The following is a 21,377-nucleotide window of genomic DNA, read 5'->3' on the forward strand; positions in this document are numbered from 1 at the left end:
TGGCTCATAACCCTTAATCCCCTCTCTTATCAAAAACCCATCAACCTGCGTCTTAAAAATATTTAGCGAGGTAGCCTCCACCACTTCAACGGGCAGAGAACTCCAGAGATTCACCACCCTTTGAGTGAAGAAGTTCCTCCTCAACTCTGTTCTAAACCGCCCCCCCTTTATCTTGAGGCTGTGCCCCCTAGTCCTACTATCCTTTCTGAGCGGGAAGAGTCTCTCCACCTCTATCCTATCCATCCCATTCATCATCTTATACGTCTCAATGAGATCTCCCCTCATTCTTCTAAACTCTAACGAGTACAAGCCTAATCTATTCAGCCTCTCCTCATAGCTCAACCCCCTCAACTCCGGCATCAGCCTAGTAAACCTCCTCTGCACTCCCTCCAAGGCCAAAATATCCTTGCGTAACTCACTTCATTGATCTGAAAAGTACATTTCTCCTTGTGACAAAGTCTGGCCTCTTGAAATCTTCTTACATCTTCCAAGTTATCAAGTTGCTTGTCTTCTGTTGAATCCATTATCAAGACATCATCCAGGTTGCAAGGATTTCTATATATTACATGTAGAAATCTTGCAACAAACCTTCCATCATTCTCTAGAATATGGCACAAGCTGATGACACTCCAAGAGGAAGATAGATATACTGAAACAAACACGTGTGTTAATTGTAACAGAACTTCAGGAAGCATCGTCCAGCTCTAACTGCTGATAAGCAAGCTTATGTTTATATTTTCATAAGATTGACCTCTGGCCAGCTTTGAGTACAAGTCTTGCATCTTTGGAATGGGATACTCGTCTAGCTTGGCAGCGGGATTCATTATCAACTTACAGCCCCACAGGTGTGGATTAGTCAGATGATTCTCAGTTCTTCTAACCTTTTCAATTCTGCCTCTACCTTTTTTTTAAGAAGGTATAGGTCTGGTCCTGAAAAACCATGGGGCTGCTTCTGGGTCTGCATCAATTTTTGCTTGCAGGCCCTTAAGTCTCCCTAGCTCATCACAAAATGCATCTTTGTACTTCTTTATTAATTCTAGCAGGCCTCCTTCTTTTATCTGAAATATTTCTGTCCAACTTGATTTCTTTGAGCCAGTCGAGACCCAGTAGACTTGGTTCTCAAACTGATACAACAAGTAGTGAGAGTTGGGTAGATTGCTGCTGATATCTCACTATTACAATAGTACTACATTATACTCTATAATGTTAGATATAGTAGTACTATATCTTACTATTACAATAGTACTACCCATGATCTTGATGGCTTCTCCCATACAGGTTGCCAATTTTACCAATGTATTTCTTAAATCCAAAGCCTGAACTCCGTCTTGCAAATACCTGCAAGAGTGTTCCCCTAATATGGTAGCGTATGTTTGTGTCTACTTCCATGTCTATAGGTTTACCATTAATCAAAAACACCGCAATGATGAGAGACTGGGGGTGGGGGGAACTACCTTATCCACTTTTTTGTTTAGTGAATGAATACTCATCATTAGGAGGGAAATCTTCTACACTATGTACTTGTGATGTTGTTCTATTGCCCTTAGCACTGAGCAGGCTTGGCTTGCTTTTATACTGGTGCTCCTTCCTGAATAGCATTCTGCTTCCTTAAACCTCCAAGTTTTTTGGAAGTGATTATCTTGCATTGGTAACACTCTCTGCTTCATTCTTCGGTGTTGCGTTCAGTCTCCTAAAGCTCCTAACACTGCTTGCTGCTACATCTGACCTTTGAAGCGAGCAAGCCAGAAGGTGGATTTCAGTCCGCCTTGCTTGCTCAGCATATTGATGCTGTAGCTTGAAGGAAGACAAAGAACAAAGAACAACACAGCACGGGAAACAGGCCCTTCGGCCCAACGAGCCCGTGCCGCCATTTTAACATTATGAGTGCCCTCCTCCACCCATGACCTTTGTCTACACCTACTGGGGAGGATTGAGTGAAGACTAATTTAGGGACAATTTGTTACCCCAATCAGCCTAAGAGCACTTTTTTTGGGGGGGGGGCTGTGGGAGGAATCCGGAGCACCCGGAGAAAACCCACGCAATCACGGGGAGAATATGCAAACTCCGACAGACACCTGCCCAGACGCCTGTATCTGCGCAGCAAACAGTGATAGTCACTGAGCTGTCACGGTCCACTTTAAGCGCACGCTAACGACATCCGGTCGAAGCAGCGAATCCTGTCCTCTGCGCTGCTATGACATCATCTCCCGGCGGACAGTTCCGCCCTGTGTGCTGCTGCAACCACCGCGCTCTGGCCTGGAAAGGTCTACCGTGATCAAACTGGGAGGGGAAATGAGGAGGGGGAGGAGAGGCCTCGGGCACTGCTCCAAACTGTTCCAAAATAACCGCCGGTTATTTCAAACCTCTCTCTCTCTCTTCACCGAGTAACAGCTGCGTAAGGGCCATCCAGCCGCGATATCTCACCTCGGCTTCCTGCTGGGAATCAGCTTAATCCGCACTGAAGGTAAAGAGGAACTGAGTTTGGAGAGAGTGTATGTGTTTTTTTTAGTGATGGAGAGAGGTGAATTTTGGCCGGTGAACGTTGTTGTTGTTGTCGTTTTAGCGAAAAAAAGGGGTTTGAAAATGTGAACGAAATGGCGGCTGGCTGGCTGGCTGCTCGCTCGCCGATTTGCAACGTCAACTCTAAATACCGCCTCTGTCGGGGGCAAAGTGCCTTTGTTGTTTCGTTTCTAAATCGTACTTCATTCACACATCCGCGAATTCGTTACAAACGTATTTTTTCCCCCTGTGTGTGTGATGGCCCTTTTGCAATGATTTTCAGGTCCTTTCTAACATTTTATCAAGCGACCATAAGATATAGGAGCAGTTTTAAGCCATCCTCCCCATCGAGTCTACTCTGATCATGGCTGATAAGTGAGTTCCTCAACCCCCATTCTCCCCGTAACCTTTTATCCCATTACCAATCAACAACCCTCTGTCTTAAATAGGTGGCACGGCAATTAGCATTGCTGCCTTATAGAGCCAAGGAGCTGGATTCAGTCCCAGTGTTGGGTTATTGTGTGGAGTCTGCACATTCTCCCTGTGTTTGTGTGGGTTTCATCCCACCGTCCAAAAGACGTGCTGGTTAGGGTGCATTGGCCATGCTAAATTCTCTCCCAGTGTACCCAAACAGCTGCCAGAGTGTGGCGACTAGGGGATTTTCACAGTCACTTCATTGCAGTGTTTATTCAGTGGAACTGAGCCACGACAGATCAGCCATGATCTTATTGAATGGTGGGGCAGGCTCGAAGGGCTAGATGGCCTACTCCTGCTCCTATTTCTTATGTTCTTAATATAAGCCTACATGTGACACATAAATATACTTTTAAATCAAGGAACCATAAGATGTAGGAGCAAAATTAAGTCATTCGCTCCATTGAGTTTGCTCCGCCATTCAATCATGGCTAATATTTTTCTCATCCCCATTCTCCTGCCTTTTTCCCCATAACTCCTCATTCCCCCTATTAATCAAGAACCTATCTATCTATCTTTGTCTTAAAGACACTCAATGACCTGGCCTCCACAGCCTTCTGTGGCAAAGAGAATTCAGTCAGAAAATTCACCATTTTCTGACTGAAGAAATTCTTCATCTATTTTTTAAAAGATTGTCCCTTTTAGCCTGAGGTTGTGCCCTAGTTCTAATTTTTCCTACAAATGGAAACATCCTCTCCATGTCCACTGTATCCAGGCCTTGCAGTATTCAGTAAGTTTCAATAAGATTCCCCCTTCATCCTTCTAACTCTGCGTACAGATCTAGAGACCTCAACTGTTCCTCATACGATAAGCTCTCCATTCCAGGGATCATTCTTGTGAACCTCCTCTGGACCCTTTCCAAGGCCAGCACATCCTTCCTTAGATACGGGGCCCAAAACTGCTCTCAGTACTCCAAAAGAGGGTCTGAGCAGAGCCTCACACAGCCTCAAAAGTCCATCCCTGCTCTTGTATTCTAGCTCTCTCAACATGAATGCTAACATTGCATTTGCCTTCCTAATTGCTGACTGAACCTGTACATTAACCTTAGGAGTCTTTGTTCAAGATTCTCTTAAATCCCTTTGTGCCTCTGATTTCCTAAGCATTTTTCTATTTAGAAAATAGTCTATGCCTCCATTCCTCTTTCCAAAATGCAATAATCTCACACTTTTCCAATCAAGAATCTATTTCTGTCATAAATACACTCTATGACCTGGTCTTCACAGCCTTCTGTGGCAATGAATTCAATAGATATATGACTGTCTGGCTGAAGAAATTCCTCCTTATGTCCATATCCATTCTATCCAGGGCTTTTAGTTTTCTGTAAATCTCAATCAGATTTCGCCTCCACCCACCATCTTAAACTCCTTTGAACACATATCCACAGTTCTCAAAAACTCCTCATAGGCCAAGCTTTTAATTCCCGGGATCATTTTCGTGAACCTCTTCTTAACCCTCTCCATAGGCCAGTACATCCTTCCTTAGATAAGGGGCTTAAGACAATGTAGTAAAATAAACATTTCAAACATTTTACAGTGGTCTTTCAAATTTTGCAGTTAAAGGTTGGCTATATAGAACAAGTTGTACTCCAAGGGGGGTGGCAGGGTAGCACAGTGGTTAGCGCTGCTGCTTCACAGCTCCAGGAACCTGGGTTCAGTTCTCGGCTGGGGTCACTGTCTGTGTGAAGTTTGCACGTTCTCCTTGTGTCAGTGTGGGTTACCTCCAGGTGTTCCGGTTTCCTCCCACAATCCAAAGATATGCGGGTTAGGTTGGCTGGCCATGCTAAAATTGCTCCTTAGTGTCCTGCGATGTGTAGATTAGTGGGATTAGCGGGTAAAATACGTAGGGATAAGGGAGTAGGGCCTGGGTTGGATTGTGGTCATTACAGATTCAATGGGCCAAAATGGCCTCTTTCTGCACTGTAGGGATTCTTCTATGAAGGTACTTCAGTATATGTAATATTCCCTGTACACATTCAGTGTGTCATTCTGCTCCTCTTGGTTCATTGTGGTTGAAAGGTCTAAGACAGCGACCTTCCCTATTGTGTCACTGCAGCAGCTGCCCCAAGCTTTAGTGCATTATGTTTTATTATAATCCCAAAGGAGCAACTGAGCAAATCCTATTTAAAAATAAAACATTGTTGTTGTTGGAGGTTTCAGATCTGATCATGTGCCATTTAAAAAAACATTGCTGTGTTTCCCCATCCCACACTGAGCTGGATTTGAAGGACCTGATAACGTCTCTTTGCAAGCGTGTATTTTGTTTGTAAAATTATCTGAAAGAACATTACGCCCATTTCAAAATGGCCCACAGTGCAATAACATTCAGGTATACAATAATATTCAACATGCATTTGATTTATTATTGATGCATTTATTGAGATGCAGCAAAAAGTATTGTTTCTTGCAAGCTGTTACATACAACATACCGGTCATAGAGTACATAGGGGAGAAGGAAAGGAAAGGGTGCAGAATATAATGTTGCAGTTACCAATAAGCTGATCTTTCTCTGCAGTTTAATGTGTGATAGGATCATTCAAGTCTGATGACAGCAGGGAAGAAATTGTTCTCGAGTCAGTTGTGTCTTCAGACTTCTGTATCTTTTCCTGATGGAAGGTGGAAGAGAGTATGTCCGGGGTGCATGGGGTCCTTGATTATACCAGTTGCTTTCCTGAGGCAGTGGGAAGTGTATATATCAGCAGAAGTGCATATTGGCATATAGTCCTAGACTTTGGAATGTATCAGTCTACAACAATTGGTTAAGGACAACTCCTGATGACTGTTTGCCTTGACTTTCATGTTTAACTGATTAGATTCTGATTTTTTTTTTCTCCCAAATTTTACTGTCATCCTTGGAGATCCCTCTGCTGCTGCACCCCTTTAAGAATTGTAGCCTTTATATTGACAATTCATGTTCTTCCTTCCAAAATTAATCACAAACTTTTCTGCATTGAATTTTATTTGCCACTAATCTGTCCACTTGCCTATGCCCTTTTGAAGTTCTACACTGCCCTCTTCACAATTTACAATGCATCCAAATTTTGTGTCATCTTCAAAATTGTTCCGTGCACACCAGGATCTAGATCATGAATCATTTGACTTTAAATCCATGGTTATTGCATAGGAGCCAACTGTTTGACTTCATTTTTCCAAAAAAAAACTAAGTGCAAAGACAACAAAATGTCTCTTTTGGGTATTGGAAGAATAAGTTGCTTCAGGTGTCAATTTAGCTCAGTTTGCTATCCGGCTGGTTAGTGATGCAGAGTAATGCCAACAGCACGGGTTTCATTTGCTTACTGGCTGAGGTTATTCATGAAGGCTTGCCCTTTCAACCTTGCCCCTCGTCTGAGGTATAGTGACTCTCATGTTAGATCACCACCAGTGACAGCAGCCTATCATCATCTGGGACATTGGTGACTTTACATTTTTTAAAAATCTTGCCCTGAGTTTGCACGTGCACTTGAACTCCTGCCAACGCAAACATGGACTTCAGGAGTGTGAGTGCGCACGTGCAGAAATCCACCCTTGTAAATGGTGATAGTTTATTCAGTTGCCCAGGCAGTCACAATGGCAATAAATTAGGGTTGTAGGAATAGAATGGGGGAGAGGGCTTGGGTAAGATACACTTGTCAGTGTTTGTGCATACTTGATGGGCCAAATGGCCTCTTTTGCATTGTCGGGTTCTGTGATCCTACTAAATTAGGGGTGGTGACCCCTCTCCCTCCAAAAGAAATATCCCAGCGTAGACTTACACTGACATTGCAATGGAGTTACTGTGAAAATTCCCTAGTCGTCACGCTCCGGTGCCTTATCGGGTACGCGAGAGAATTTAGCATGGCCAACGTGTGTAACTCGAACGTCTTACAGACAGTGACGCAACTGGGAATTGAACCCGGGTCCTCGGTGCTGTGCTAACCACTGTGCTGCCCCTGAAGGCACAATACTGCAAATGTTGGAATCTGAAACTAAAGGAGAAAATGCTGGAGAAACTCAGCAGGTCTGACAGACCGACTGAGTTTCTCCAACTATATCTGTTTCTGTCGTGACCTCTTCATTTGCGTTGGGTTTGTTCTTTATCAATATGAAGCTATTGGAACCAGCCACTTCCGTTTTTATGATGTGGAGGAAATTACTAATGTTGTCAGAGCAAGGACTGCCTGTTTCCAGTGTTGTCAGAGTAAGAGCCGTCCTGTGGGTGGCACTGACTCAATCTGCAGAGGTCGGCTGGGCAAATAACATTTTTAATTCAATTTATTATTGTCACATGTACCAAAATGCAGTGAGAAGTATTGTCATGCATGCCAGCCATGCAATTCATATGATAGCTCACCAAAGAGTTGTCACGCTATGGCACTGTGTTGAAAATGGATATGGTTAATCCACAGTGAGATAGACAGAAATGGGGAGAAATCAAGAGAAAGAGAAATGCTGGTGAGAGATAGATATGGGGATGTGTAACACCAGCCTGGAGTGCATTGGAGTTGTCGAGTTTAGATGTAACATAGGCACAAATGAGGGTCTCAGCCTTCTATTTATTCATATGCAATAGAAGGGGCAAGCCATGACTTGAAACTCAGTTTCACACACATCATTAGATTTGATTTATTATTGTAACATATATTAGTATACAGTGAAAAGTATTGTTTCTTGCGTGCCATACAGACAAAGCATATCGTTCATGGAGAAGGTACAGATAGTAGCATTAGTTATAGCTAGCAGGTAGAGGAAGATAAACCATATTAGATGAACTATAAGGTAAAAAATGGAGGTTCATTCAAAAGTTTGATGGCAGCAGGAAAGAATCTGTTGTTGAGTCAGTTGGTGTGTGACTTCAGACTTTTGTATCTTTTTCTGAGTGGAAGAAAGTATGTCTGGGGTGTGGGGAGTCCTTGATTATGCTGGCTGCTTTTCTGAGGCAACAGGTAGTGCTGATAGAGTCTGTAGACAGGCAGCTGATTTACCTGATGGACTGGGCTGTGTTCATTAGGTTTCACCTTGAGGTGCTTCAATGCAATAAATTAGTTAATTTTACCATTTGTTGTGTTTGAATCCCTCTTTTGGTGTCACCGTTCTGATTGGGGAATTTTGCGATCCCCATAATTGTGTTTGAATCACTCTTCCCAATTACTCTTAAATACGGTTAAAGAAACATTAGATATTTCAAAATGGATATTGCAAATGGTGCCATGTTTAAGTTTTCTGTGTAAATCGTGCTACACTCGGGTTACTTACAGGTAATTGTGACGTGTAATATTCACGTTCAATGTGAGTCATACAGCCGGAGCAGGTTGTATATAATTCCACTCCTTGGCCATTCCTGGCTGCCTCTATTGCACCTCTGCAGAAGCTGCCCAAGCTTCAGTGTGTCCCTCAGCTAAGACCTGCCATTTGGAATGTGCCAGTCTGCAACACTTGGTCAGGGACAACTCCTGATAACCTGTTTATCTTGACTTTCATATTTAACAGATTAGAGTGCTTTTTTACTCCTGGATTTGCTGTCATGTATTTACTCAGCATGTCGACTAGGCTGATTATATAGGAGATATCTCAGTGGGAGGAGGGGCAGACTGAACAAATGCAAAATTGAAATCATTTAAGTATTTCCAAAGTACTGTGACCAGAGTTCAACCTTGTTGACTAACCCACAGCAGCTGTGCGTCTTTGTTTTTTTAATGAGTGGGACTGCCTTGATTGGTTCATCTTTAAGTGTCATTTTGTCATCAGGCTCTGATTGTCCAATTGGGCATTGCAGTGATGTGTACATGCCAAGGCTTTAGAGCACTGGGCTTTTGCTTTGGCTTGTGTTGGAGCTGATTTGAAGGAGGAATGGACAGATCAAGTTGTAAAACCTTCTGCAACTGTTCTGCCATTTTCAATGATTTACACATATATAATGAGATAAAGATTGCCAGCGTTGGACTGGGGGTAAACACAGTAAGAAGTCTCTCAACACCAGGTAGAGTCCAACAGGTTTATTTGGTAGCAAAATCCACTCGCTTTCGGAGCATTGCTCCTTTGTCAGGGAAATGGGAGTTCTGTTCACAAACAGGGCATATAAAGGCACAAACTCAATTTACAAAATAATGGTTGGAATGCGAGTCTTTACACGTAATCAAGTCTCAAAGGTACAGACACTGAGTGGAGAGAGCGTTAAGCACAGGCTAAAGAATGTGTATTGTCTCCAGACAGATCAGTTAATGAGATTTTGCAAACCCAGGCAAGTCATGGGGGTTACAGATAATGTGACATGAACCCAAGATCCCTGTTGAGGCTGTTCTCGTCTGTGGAACTTGGCTGTCAGTCTTTGCTCAGTGACTCTGCGCTGTCATGTCGTGAAGCCGCCTTGGAGAACGCTTACCCGAAGATTAGAGGCCTGTGACTACTGAAGTGCTCCCCAACAGGAGAACACTCTTGCCTGGTGATTATCGAGTGGTGTTCATTCATTCGTCATGACGTCTGCATGATCTCCCCAATGTACCATGCCTCGGAACATCCTTTCCTGCATCATATCAGGTAGACAACATTGGCCAAGTTGCAAGAGTATGTACCGTGTACCTGGTGGATGGTGTTCTCATGTGAGATGATGGCATCCATGTCAATAATCCAACACATCTTGCAGAGGTTGCTTGGCAGGGTTGTGTGGTGTTGTGGTCACTGTTCTCCTGAAGGCTGGGTAATTTGCTGCAGACAATGGCCTGTTTTAAGGTTGTGAGATTGTTTGAAGGCAAGAAGTGGGGGGTGCAGGGATGGCCTTGGCAAGATATTCGTCTTCATCAATGACATGCTGAAGGTTCTGGAGAAGATGTCATAGCTTCTCTGCTCCGGGGAAGTACTGAATAACGAAGGGTACTCTGTCCACCGTGTCCCGTGTTTGTTTTCTGAGGAGGTCAGTGCAGTTTTTCGCTGTGGTGCGTTGGAACTGTTGACTGATGAGTTGAGTGCCATATCCTCTTCTTATGAGGGCATCTTTCAGTGTCTGGAGGTGTCTGTTGCGATCCTACTCATCTAACCAGATCCTGTGTATATAGAGGGCTTGTCCATAAGGGATGGCTTCTTTAACATGCTTAGGGTGGAAGCTGGAAAAGTGGAGCATCATGAGGTTATCCGTGGGCTTGCAGCACAGTGAAGTGCTGAGATGACCATCCTTAATGGAGATATGTGTGTCCAAGAATGCAACCAATTCCGGAGAGTATTCCATGGTGAGTCTGGGATGGAACTTGTTGATATCTATCATATAGTTGTTTCAGTGATTGCTCACCATGAGGCCAAAGGAAGAAAATATCAGCGATATATCTAATGTATAGCATTGGTTGAAGGTCTTGTTCGAATCTGTGCACGAAGCTGTTGGCATAATGAGTTGCACCACTTTCTGTTCTTATGAGGGCATCTTTCAGCATCTAAGTGTCTGTTGTGATTTTCCTCATCTGAGCAGATTCTGTTTATATGGAGAGTTTGTTAGGGGATGGCTTCTTTAACGTGTTCAGGGTGGAAACTTCACAATGCTCCAGTTATCAGTGGGCTTGCGGTACAGTGAAGTGCTGAGGTGACCGTCCTTGATCTACAACGATGGATGAATGAACACCACTCGACAATCACCAGGCAAGACTGTTCTCTCCCTGTTGGGGAACGCTTCAGCAGTCACGGGCATTCAGCCTGTGATCTTCAGGTAAGCGTTCTCCAAGGTGGCCTTCACGACACCCGACAGCACAGTCGCTGAACAGAAATTGATAGTCAAGTTCAGCACAAGAGGATGCCCTCAACAGGGATCTTGGGTTCATGTCACATTATCTGTAACCCCCACAACTTGCCTGGGCTTGCAAAATCCCACTAACTGTCCTGTCTGGAGACAATACACATTGCTTTAACCTGTGCTTAACACTCCCTCTACTCACATTGCCTGTACCTTTTAAGACTTGATTAGCTGTAAAGACTCACATTCCAATCATTACTTTGTATATTGAACTTGTCCTTGTATGCCCTGTTTGTGAACAAACTCACACTTACCTGATGAAGGAGCACTGCTCCAAAAGCTAGTGGATTTTGCTATCAAATAAACCAGTTGGTCTGTAACCTGGTGTTGTGAGACTTCTTACTGTGTTTACACATATGTACCCATGGTGAGATTTGAGCCAGGGACCCCCATTTGTGAAAGTCTTTTAAGTTTATTAGTGTCACAAGTGGGCTTACACTAACTGCTATGAAGTTACTGTGAAAAATCCCACAGTCACCACACTCTAGTATCTATTAGGGTACACTGAGGGAGAATTTAGCATGGCCAACGTATGCAACTCAGTACATTTTACAGACAGTGACCTAAACCGGGAATTGAACCCGGGTCCTTGGCGCTGTGATAACCACTGAAGGCACAATACTGCAGATGCTGGAATCTGAAACTAGTGGAATTTTATTTTTTTGTTTACTTTATTCTAATCCAAACAAGTCAAATTAAAGCCAATTCAGAGTCCCAAGAAGTTGGGACATTCCCGATCCAAGCTGACAAGACAGGGCTTTCACCACCTGTCTTGGGCTTGATCTACATGATCCAAGCTGATTGGAGTAGGTGTAACTCCTCCTCCAAGGCTTGATCTTATTTGCATCTTAGCCAAATGGCTGAGATGCCGCTTTAAAAAATTGCTTCAAATGAAGCTGAAATGTAACCCAATGACTTCAACCAAGTGCAGCATGTCGATACTACACTTGATCTTAGCCAAAAGGCCGAGAAGCGATACTAGAGGAAATGCTGGAGAAGTGCAGCAGGTCTGACAGACTGACTGGGTTTTCCCAACCATTTTCTCTTTTTGACTTCTAAGTATGGAGGAGGTCTCTAATGTTGTCAGAGCGAGGACCGCCTTGTGACGCTGTCAATCTGCAAAGCCCGGCCGAGGAAGAGGCTTCTCTTCTCCGGCCGGGAGCCGGCTGTGAAGGAGCTGATAACCCGCTTGCCTTTGTGCTTAGCGGCTGAGATTCTCATTCCTTCCCGGGGCTTGCTATCATGTTGTTCTGTGGCCTCCTTTATCTCACCCTCTCTTCGGCGGAGGGGCGATTTTGTTTTTAAGGATCGGCCGGGAGCGCCTGCTAAACGGTAAGGCTTGAGGCCGCCGAGCACAGCCCTCCCTGGGCCGCCGAGCACAGCCCTCCCTGGGCCGCCGAGCACAGCCCTCCCTGGGCCGCCGAGCACAGCCCTCCCTGGGCCGCCGAGCACAGCCCTCCCTGGGCCGCCGAGCACAGCCCTCCCTGGGCCGCCGAGCACAGCCCTCCCTGGGCCGCCGAGCACAGCCCTCCCTGGGCCGCCGAGCACAGCCCTCCCTGGGCCGCCGAGCACAGCCCTCCCTGGGCCGCCGAGCACAGCCCTCCCTGGGCCGCCGAGCACAGCCCTCCCTGGGCCGCCGAGCACAGCCCTCCCTGGGCCGCCGAGCACAGCCCTCCCTGGGCCGCCGAGCACAGCATGTGTGTATATAAGGAGGGCTTTTGCAGTATTGCCATTCAGACTCGGGGCTGCTCTCGATTGACTGACTGTGTGTGAAGCCCGGCCGGAGGAGAGGCTTCTCTGTCGGAATCTGCAGCTCGGAGGTTGGACTCGTACCTGGAGTCGGCTGAGATGGGTTTTACCGTCATGTTGCTCCTCAGCCTCTGTGTTCGGCTTATCGGAGGAGGTAAGGGATTGGGTGAGGGGAGGGGGGGGGGGGCTGCCGCTGGTATGATTTTTAAAGTAGCAGGAGCGGTTGAAGTGAATACTCCAAGTGCCTTGACCTGAAGTAAACTCTGGCCGCAGGCCCTCATTTCCTTGTTATGAATGGGCCAGGCGTGAGCCGTGCTGATTGGGTTAATGTTGTCCAATCAGGGAGTGCGTGGAGGCCGCCATTTCCCAAATTAGTTAACCCTTTGATTTCCCGTCAGGTTTGGATGCGCGAGTCCTGCCGTCAGGCCACGCGCGGCTCCGCCTTCCCCGCCCCTCGCAACCAAAATATTAAGATTTTAATATCGCATTAAAATCGCCACACTTGGAACACTACAGTTCTGATCACCCTATTATAAAGGATATTATTAAACTAGGGGAGAGTGCAGAATGGATTTACCAGGATGTTATTGGGACTAGATGGTTTGAGTGAGAAAGAGAGGCTGGATAGACTGGGACTTTTTTTCCCAGGTGCATAGGAGGTTGGGGGGTGATCTTATGAAGGTCTGTAAAATAATGAAGAACACAGATCAGCTCAATAGTCAACATCCTTTCCCAAAGGTAGCGGAGTCCAAAACTGGAAGGCATAGATTTAAGGTGAGAGGGGATACAAAAGGAATGCTTTCACACAGAGGGTGGTGAGTGTCTGGAACAAGCTGCTAGAGGTGGGTAGAATTTTGTCTTTTAAAATGTATTTAGACAGCAAGATAGGTATAGAGGGATATGGGCCAGATACAGGCAATTGGCATTAGCCTAATGGTTTTAAAAAAAAGCGGCATAGACAAGTTGGACCAAAGGGTCTTTTTTCCATGCTTTAAATCTCTATGACTTTATATGTGGAAAACAAAATTGCAAGTCAAATTATTGGACTAAAGTTAATCAATCACTTCTGATTTTTAAAATGAGATTCACTGAATATGAATAGTACCTGATGTGGGCTTTGCTTGTGGTCAAATAACATTTTTGATTCAATTTATTATTGTCACATGTACCAAAATGCAGTGAAAAGTACTGTTTTGCATGCTAGCCATGCAAATCATATGATACATAGTTCACAAAGAGTTGTTAAGCTCTGGCGCCATCTTGAAACATGGATATGGTTAATCCACAGTGAAATAGATATGGGGAGAAAGCAAGGGAGAGGGAAATACTGGAGAGGGACAGATATGGGAATGTGTGACATCAGCCTGGAGTGCACTGGAATTGTCGAATTTAGATGTAACATAGGCATGAATGAGGGTCTCAGCCTTCTTTATTTATGTGCAATAGAAGGGACGAGCCATGATCTGGAACTCAGTTTCACGTGCATCATTTGATTTGGTTTATTATTGTCACATGTATTAGTATACAGTAAAAAGTATTGTTTCTTGCGTGCCATACAGACAAAGCATATCGTACATAGAGAAGGAAAGAAGGTGCAGATAGTAGCATTAGCCATAGCTAGCAGGTAGAGAAAGATAAACCATATTAGATGAACAACTATTACATAAAATATGGAGGTCCATTCAAAAGTCTGATGGCAGCAGGAAATAATCTGTTCTTGAGTTAGTTGGTGTGTGACTTCAGATTTTTGTATCTTTTCTGGATGGAAGTGAGTATGTCTGGGGTCCTTGATTATGCTGGCTGCTTTTCTGAGGCAGTGGGAAATACAGATGGAGTCTGTGGACAGGTGGCTGTCATTTTGTCATCAGGCTCTGATTGTCCAATTGGGCATTGCAGTGATGTGTACATGCAAAGGCTTTAGGCTTTGGCTTGTGTTGGAGCTGATTTGGAGGAGAAGTGGACAGATCAAGTTATAAAACCCTCTGCACTTGTACTGCCATCTTTAATGAATTACACATATATACCCATAGTGAGATTTGAGCCAGGGATCCCCATTTGTGAAAGTTTTTTTTAAAAAAATATTTATTTTTGTGTCACAAGTGGGCTTACAATGAAGTTACTGTGAAAATCCCATTGTCTCCACACCCTGGCATCTGTTCAGGTACACCGAGGGAGAATTTAGCATGGCCAACATATGCAACTCAGCATGTTTTACAGACAGTGACCCAAGCTGGGAATTGAACCTGGGTCCTCGGCATTGTGCTAACCACTGTGCCACCTACTAAAGGTATAATACTGCAGATGCTAGAATCTGGGATGGCACAGTGCTGCTGCCTCACGATTCCTGGCTTGGGTCACCATCTGCATGTTCTCCCAGTGTCTGCGTGGGTTTCCTTCGGGCTGTCTGGTTTCCTCCCACATTCTGAAAGACACGTTGGTTAGGTACATTGACCTGAACAGGTGCTGGACTGTGGCAATTAGGGGAATCTCACAGTAACTTCATTGCAGTGTTAATGTAAGTCCTTTGACGAATAAATAAACTTTAAGCATAAGGAAGAAATGCTGGAGAAATTCAGCAGGTCTGACAAACTGACTGGGTTTCTCCAACAATTTCTGTTGTCGTTCCCACCACCGCTCTCTCCCCCCCCCCCCCCCCCCCCCCGCCTCATTTGCTCTGGGTATGTTCTTTATCAATATGAACCTGTTGAAACCAGCCACTTCTGTTTTTTGTAATTATGAAAGAAATTTCTAATGTTCAGTCAGTCAGAATAAAGGCCGCCCTGTGTACATTCGCTCAACCTGCAGAGCCCGCCCAGAGGGGAGGCTTCTCTGTCGGTAGTGCCACAGCTTGGCAATTGGACTGGCACCGGGAGTTGGCTGAGATGAGTTTTAGGGCGGCATGGTAGCACAGTGGTTAGCACTGCTGCTTCACAGCTCCAGCGACCTGGGTTTGATTCCTGGCTTGGGTCACTCTCGGTGTGGAGTTTGCACATTCTCCTCGTGTCTGCGTGAGTTTCTTCCGCGTACTCCGGTTTCCTCCCACAGTCCAAAGATGTGAGGATTAGGTTGACTGGTCATGCTAAAATTGCCCTTGGTGTCCTGAAATGCGTAGCTTAGAGGGGTTAGTGGGGAAATATGTAGGGATATGGGGGTAGGGCCTGGGTGGGATTTTGGTCGGTGCAGACTCGATGGGCCAACAGCCTCTTTCTGTGCTGTAGGCTTTCTGTGATTCTATGATACCGTCATGTTGTTCCTCAGCCTCTCTGCTCAGCTCATTTGGAGGAGGAGGAGGAGGTAAGGGATTGGGGGGGTGGTGGGTGGGTGTGATTTTAAAAAAAAATTCGGTAAGGAGTGCCCGGTAAATAGAACTGTTGAAGCGTTGTTTGAAAATTCAATTGCTGTGAACCAAAGTTCACCCCGGTGCATGCCCACGGTGGGGATTCCTTTTTTATGAATGGACCGACCATGCACCGCGCTGATTGGTTCAACATGCAGCGTCGTGTTGGCCTCAGGATCCAGTTGTCCAGTCAGGGACTTTGTGGAGGCTGCGCTCATGCGCTGACTGTTTGGAAGCATGAGACCTGCGCACACAAGGTAAATAAAGCCCTGCCCTGGTCCCTTGCTCTCCAGTCAAGTGAAATATCCCAACCGCCTGAACATTGTCTAAAGTTTATTTATTAGTGTCACAAGTAGGCTTACATTAAGATTGCAGTGGAGTTACTGTGAAAATCTCCCAGTAGCCACACTCCAGCACCTGTTCGAGAGAATTTAGCACGGCCAATGCACCTAACCAGCACATCTTTCGGACTGAGAGGAAACCGAGCACCCAGAGGAAAATCTACTAGAACAGCTTAGCGGGGTTTGTGGCAAGTCCTGGTGCACAAGTCTTCAATACTTTTGTCAGACTATTGTCAGGGTTTATAGCATTTATAGTATCTGGTGACTTGAGCCATTTCTTGATATCAATGGAGTGAATCAAATTAGCTGAAGACTCCCGTCGTGCTGGGGACCTCCAGAGGAGGCCAAGATAGATCTTCTACTTGATACATCAGGCTCAAGAGTCTAGTGAAGCTTCAGTCTGATCTTTTGAATTGATGGGCTCCTTCATCATTGAGGATGGGAATATTGTGGAATCAAATTGGCTGATTGGCATTTGTGACCCTGGAGGTCTTAGGAAAGGGCCAAGGGTGATTATCCACTTGGCACTTCTGGCTGAAGATAGTTGCAAATGCTTCAGCCTTGGTTTTGCACATTAATGTGCTGGGTTCCCTTATCATTGGGCATATTTGTGGAGCCTGCTTTTTCAGTGAGATATTTGCTTTTCCATCACTATTCATGGTTGGATGTGGCAGGACTGGAGAGCTTGTATCTGATCCATTGCTTATGGGGGATTGCTTAGCTCTGTTACTTGCTCCTTATGCTGTTTAGCAAGTAAGGATGATCTAATTGACGTTGATGAAAGTTCAATTTGTATGATAGTGAACATTTTCTTTTGTGAGGAAAGGCATAACTGGAAGCCATCAACATAAGATAGTCACCAAAAAAATTTAATAGCAAGTTCAGTAGAAACTGGTGAGAATGAGAAACTCGTTACCATAGGGCAGAGTTGAAAAGTGCTATGGATTTATTCAAAGTGATGCTAAGTAAGCATGTGAGAGAGAAAGGAATTGATGATTATAATGGTAGATTTAGGTGAGGAATAGTGGGAGGAGGCTCATGTGGAACATAAAAAGTCACTGGGCTGGATGGGCAGAATGAGCTGTTACTCTACTGCCTATCCTATGCCTGTCTATTCTTAAGTCTGAAACCATGTTTGTCCAAGTGTTTAGTCATTGTCCCTAATGTTAAAATGCAGTGACTTCTTCCCATAACAACTGGCTGGTTTAACAATCCATCCTTGGCCAGACCATTAATGGAATGGTGGTTAGCACTGCTACCTCGCAGTGCCAGGGACCCGGGTTCGATTTCTGCCTTGGGTCACTGTCTATGTGGAGTTTGCATGTTCTCCCCGTGTCTGGTGGGTTTCCTCCAGGTGCTCCAATTTCCTTTCACCGTTCGAAAGATGTGCGGGTTAGAGGTATTGGCGCCGAACAGGTGCCCGATTCTGGCGACTAGTGCATTTCACAGTAATTCCATTGCAGTGTTAATGTAAGCCTTACTTGTGACTGATAAATAAAAACTTTAAAACCACGTAAGGAAGTGTTCTACTCTCCATCTAAATCACTAGTCAAAGACTATCCAACATTGCAAAGATTACAGCAAAGATATCATTTAACAAATAAAGGTTTGTGCATAAAAGTGAGAGGGGAGTTGTTTCTGGTGGTTACATTTACATCTCTATCTGAATTAATTTTCCTCATTGCTCCTCTTTCTAAATCTGCCCCTTTTCTGCAATTTGTTCGCAACGGATTCTCAATCTCAGAATAATATCTATACATTGTTGTGCTACATAATTTCCTTGATGATATGATATCCATGTTATTTGATCTTGTTCCCCTCTACCCCCCGGCCCTTTCCATGTCTCTGTGCCTGTAAAGTGCTCGGTTGGTTGTTTTTCTTGCAGGAGAGGTGGAGTTTTTTTTTGTAATCTGTTCTGATATTTGATATGAAGTTGTACAGATGATTGTGTATGGCATTGCAGAGGCTGGTGTTGGTGTTTTCTCATTTGAAATGTGGGATATCAACAGTAGCTGAATCATGAACTACTTTGTGGAACATTGTAAGCCTACTCAGTTATCTTCTTTGTCACATAAGCCAAATCGGAGAGTTGGGCATAGACAATTGTGTGTCCTAGCACAGTCATTGAAGGTGAAACATTCTGAGCATTGTCAAACAATTTCCAGTTTGTATCCAATGATTAATAATTGTTATTGAGTTCATTTCTCATTTTCAAGCATCTTTGAGGTGCGAATTTGGTCCCCATGGCTGTTCCGTGTGTTTGGATGATAAACTGGTTGTTGAAGGTGAAGATATTGTGGCCCAGGATGAAGCAGATGAGTTGTAGAATTACATCTGGAGATTGGCAGTTGTCTGAGTACTGAGGCAGTTGCAGCAATGCCATCGTCAACACACCATCTTGGTCCTTTTGTCACTTGCCATTTTGACACACCATCCTATTCTCACGTCCACATGTCCATCCTTGGCCTGCTGCAATGTTCTGGTGAAACCCAACGTCAATTGGAGGAACAGCAGCACCTCTTCTGATTAGCCTTCTGGTCTTAACAGTATTAACAACTTAATACTGAAAGCTATCTCCTCCACTTTCACCCCACTTTTATTTGTCTATTTTTATTTTGTCCTTTGTTTAATTTTCCTTCCCCTTCTCCTTTTCATCCCAACTTCTATCTATTTCTCTCTCACCATCGTCTCCCCACCCCACCAGGATCATTTGATCCTTCTTCCAGTTGTCTTTCGACACACTACTCACCTTTGTTCTGCCACTAATGCAACCTGATCTCTTAATGAGCCACTGTCAGCAAGCACCTTTCTTAGCCATGATCACCACCATTACCATTTCCTTTGTCTTTTTATGCACAACATTTTTGTCATTCTCTCCATAGCCTCCACCTAGTGCTGGCCCTCTATCCAGCCTTTACAACTCAACCCCACCCCCGACAACAATATAAATCTCATCCAAGCTCTGGTGAAGAGACATTCAGACTTGAAATGTTACCTTAACAAAATTAAGTTAACCATCCCAGAGAGTGGCCTTTGGAACCAGGAAGGATTACTTTGTTCAGAATAAAATGCAATAGTAATCTTCACCCGGGTGATTTCCTTTCGTTTTATTGCTTCCTATGACACATTTTCAGTTCTGTTATATATACAGCTGTGTTTGCAGCCAGTGCAGCTCGTGTAAGTTATATCTGTGGCTGTTTGTACAGCAAGGTGCATGTGTGGTCGTCACTGGTTCTTGACTTGGAAATGACACGGTACCTACAGCATCAAGCTATTGGCACTTGTAAAATAAAACAAACTGAGAACACAGCATCCATTAGCAATACAAGATTGCTGATCTCAATCTGTGTAGGCGTGCTTGTCCACGCATGCGCAAAAACCAATCAGTTCATTTACTGGATGCACCAGCAGCACAAACAGCCCATTTAAAAGACATTGAAAACTAAATTGGGAGATAGTTTTCTCCCCCAGGATAGATATAGAAGGAAGAATGTTTACGGTTGGGATGGGGAAGAGGGATGTACATGGAAGATAATAATGATCTGAAATAGCCTTCCTCATGTGTAATTGGTAAAATGGTAGTAGCAAAGCCATGTGGCAATTTCTATGGAGGGCGATATTAAGGGAGGACAGGAGGGCACTGAGTTCAGAGGACAGAATGTGATGAACTGAGATGGAGTTAAAATCACTGAGCATAAGAAGTCACTTAAGGGGCAGAAGGAGGAAAGCAATTCAAAGTAGGGAGCTGAAACTAAGTCAAAAGGAAGCCCAAATTAGCTCTTCACTGTGAAACCAAATAAAATTGCAAGGTTAACAATCAAATCATGCATCAGGGATAAGTAATTAAAATAACAGAATCTCAACTGACACCAGCAAGATTGGCGTGCTACACAGTCGGAGGTGCCATCTAACATATGGGAGAGGAGAAGGGAGAATGCTGTATCGGTTGGGGGGACGGGTATGGGGCTGGTTGTTGGGGACAGGAGCTCAGCGATGGGGGTTGGGGGTGTTTGACAGATCTCCCAGTGTACCATGTACACTATGGACACAGTATACTGGGAGATCAGCGCACCAGTACAGTGGTGCCCAAGCAGGCTGCAGCTGGCTTCACCCATTCGCCTTACTGGTAGGGATCACATTACAGCCTTTCAGTGCCATATAATTGTTACTTGTCTCACTGGAAAAATGGGTGAGAAAACAGGAGGTTCTGTCACCCGTTTCACACTTCAAATTTTTCTGGGAAAATTCCACCCGTGATATTAAACTGGGGCATTGTTTACTCCTCTTGCAGGCAAAAAAAGGTTCACTAGCGCTTTTAAAAATTGCTTCAGATGTAGCCACGATGTAACCTTCTGACATCAACCAAGTACAACATGTCGATGCTACACTTTTTTTCATTTAAAAAAAACTCTGAAATAAACAATTGTCAAATGACAGATCGAAAAATTACAAAGTGCAAAAAAGAATTGTTTATTTACACGACATTACATTCATTACATTTCATTGCATAAAACTACATACATGCCTCAGATTTTACTGTGTCCTGTTATTTTTCAGATTGACACATAGATACGCTGGGCCGAGGGTATTCTGCAGTTCCCGGGCCCTCGGTCTGCCTTGGATGCAAAAGCTTTACAGTGTGGCCTTTCTCCATTGTCCCATTGCGGCGGCTGTCCCAAGCTTGAGCGCGTCCCTCAGCACATAGTCTTGGACCTTGGAATGTCCAGTCTGTAACACTTGGTCGAGAACAAATCTTTGCTCTGGAAGATCAGCACACTTTGGGTGGACCAAAGTGCGTCCTTCACCGAGTTGATGGTCCTCCAGCAGCAGTTGATACTTGTCTCGGCGTGAGTCCCTGGAAACAGCCCTTAGGGCACAGAGTCCTGTGACACCGAGCTGCTTGGGACGAACCTTGACAAATACCACTGCATCTCACTCCAGACCTTCTTTGCAAAAGCACATTCCACAATGAGGTCTGTGACCGTCTCATCACACCCGCAGCCGCTTTGAGGGCAGCGCATGGTGATGTTGAGACTTTGAGTGTGCATAAAAGGATCTGATGGGGGGTGCCCTTCTCACCACCACCCAAGCCAGGTCTTGGTGCTTGTTTGAGAGTTTAGGTGATGAGGCATTCTGCCAGATGACACTGACGGTCCGACAGGATCCGCCATCTCCTGTTTCCCTCAGGGCCTTGAGGGAACCGCTCGAGGACCGCTGCTTGATTGCCGTGC

At 44.7% G+C, this 21,377-nt stretch overlaps 1 protein-coding gene and 1 non-coding gene across 2 annotated transcripts in view; one reads left to right on the top strand and one right to left on the bottom strand.

The window, feature by feature from the left end:
* The first annotated feature begins 2,230 nt into the window (after positions 1-2,230).
* Positions 2,231-21,377, top strand: part of LOC145348170 (cell adhesion molecule CEACAM7-like) — a 47,949-nt gene continuing 28,802 nt past the window's right edge. Inside the window, exon 1 of the mRNA XM_080196363.1 lies at positions 2,231-2,464. The gene's annotated coding sequence lies outside the window, so the exon portion shown is untranslated. The remainder of the gene's footprint in view (positions 2,465-21,377) is intronic.
* On the bottom strand, positions 11,505-11,696 carry LOC145348797 (U2 spliceosomal RNA). Its single transcript, XR_013888018.1, has one exon. It is a non-coding gene; the product is annotated as a U2 spliceosomal RNA (small nuclear RNA).

Source organism: Carcharhinus amblyrhynchos, chromosome 9 (genome assembly GCF_965287045.1).
Source record: "Carcharhinus amblyrhynchos chromosome 9, sCarAmb.v2.hapA, whole genome shotgun sequence".
NCBI classification, from domain to species: domain Eukaryota; kingdom Metazoa; phylum Chordata; class Chondrichthyes; order Carcharhiniformes; family Carcharhinidae; genus Carcharhinus; species Carcharhinus amblyrhynchos.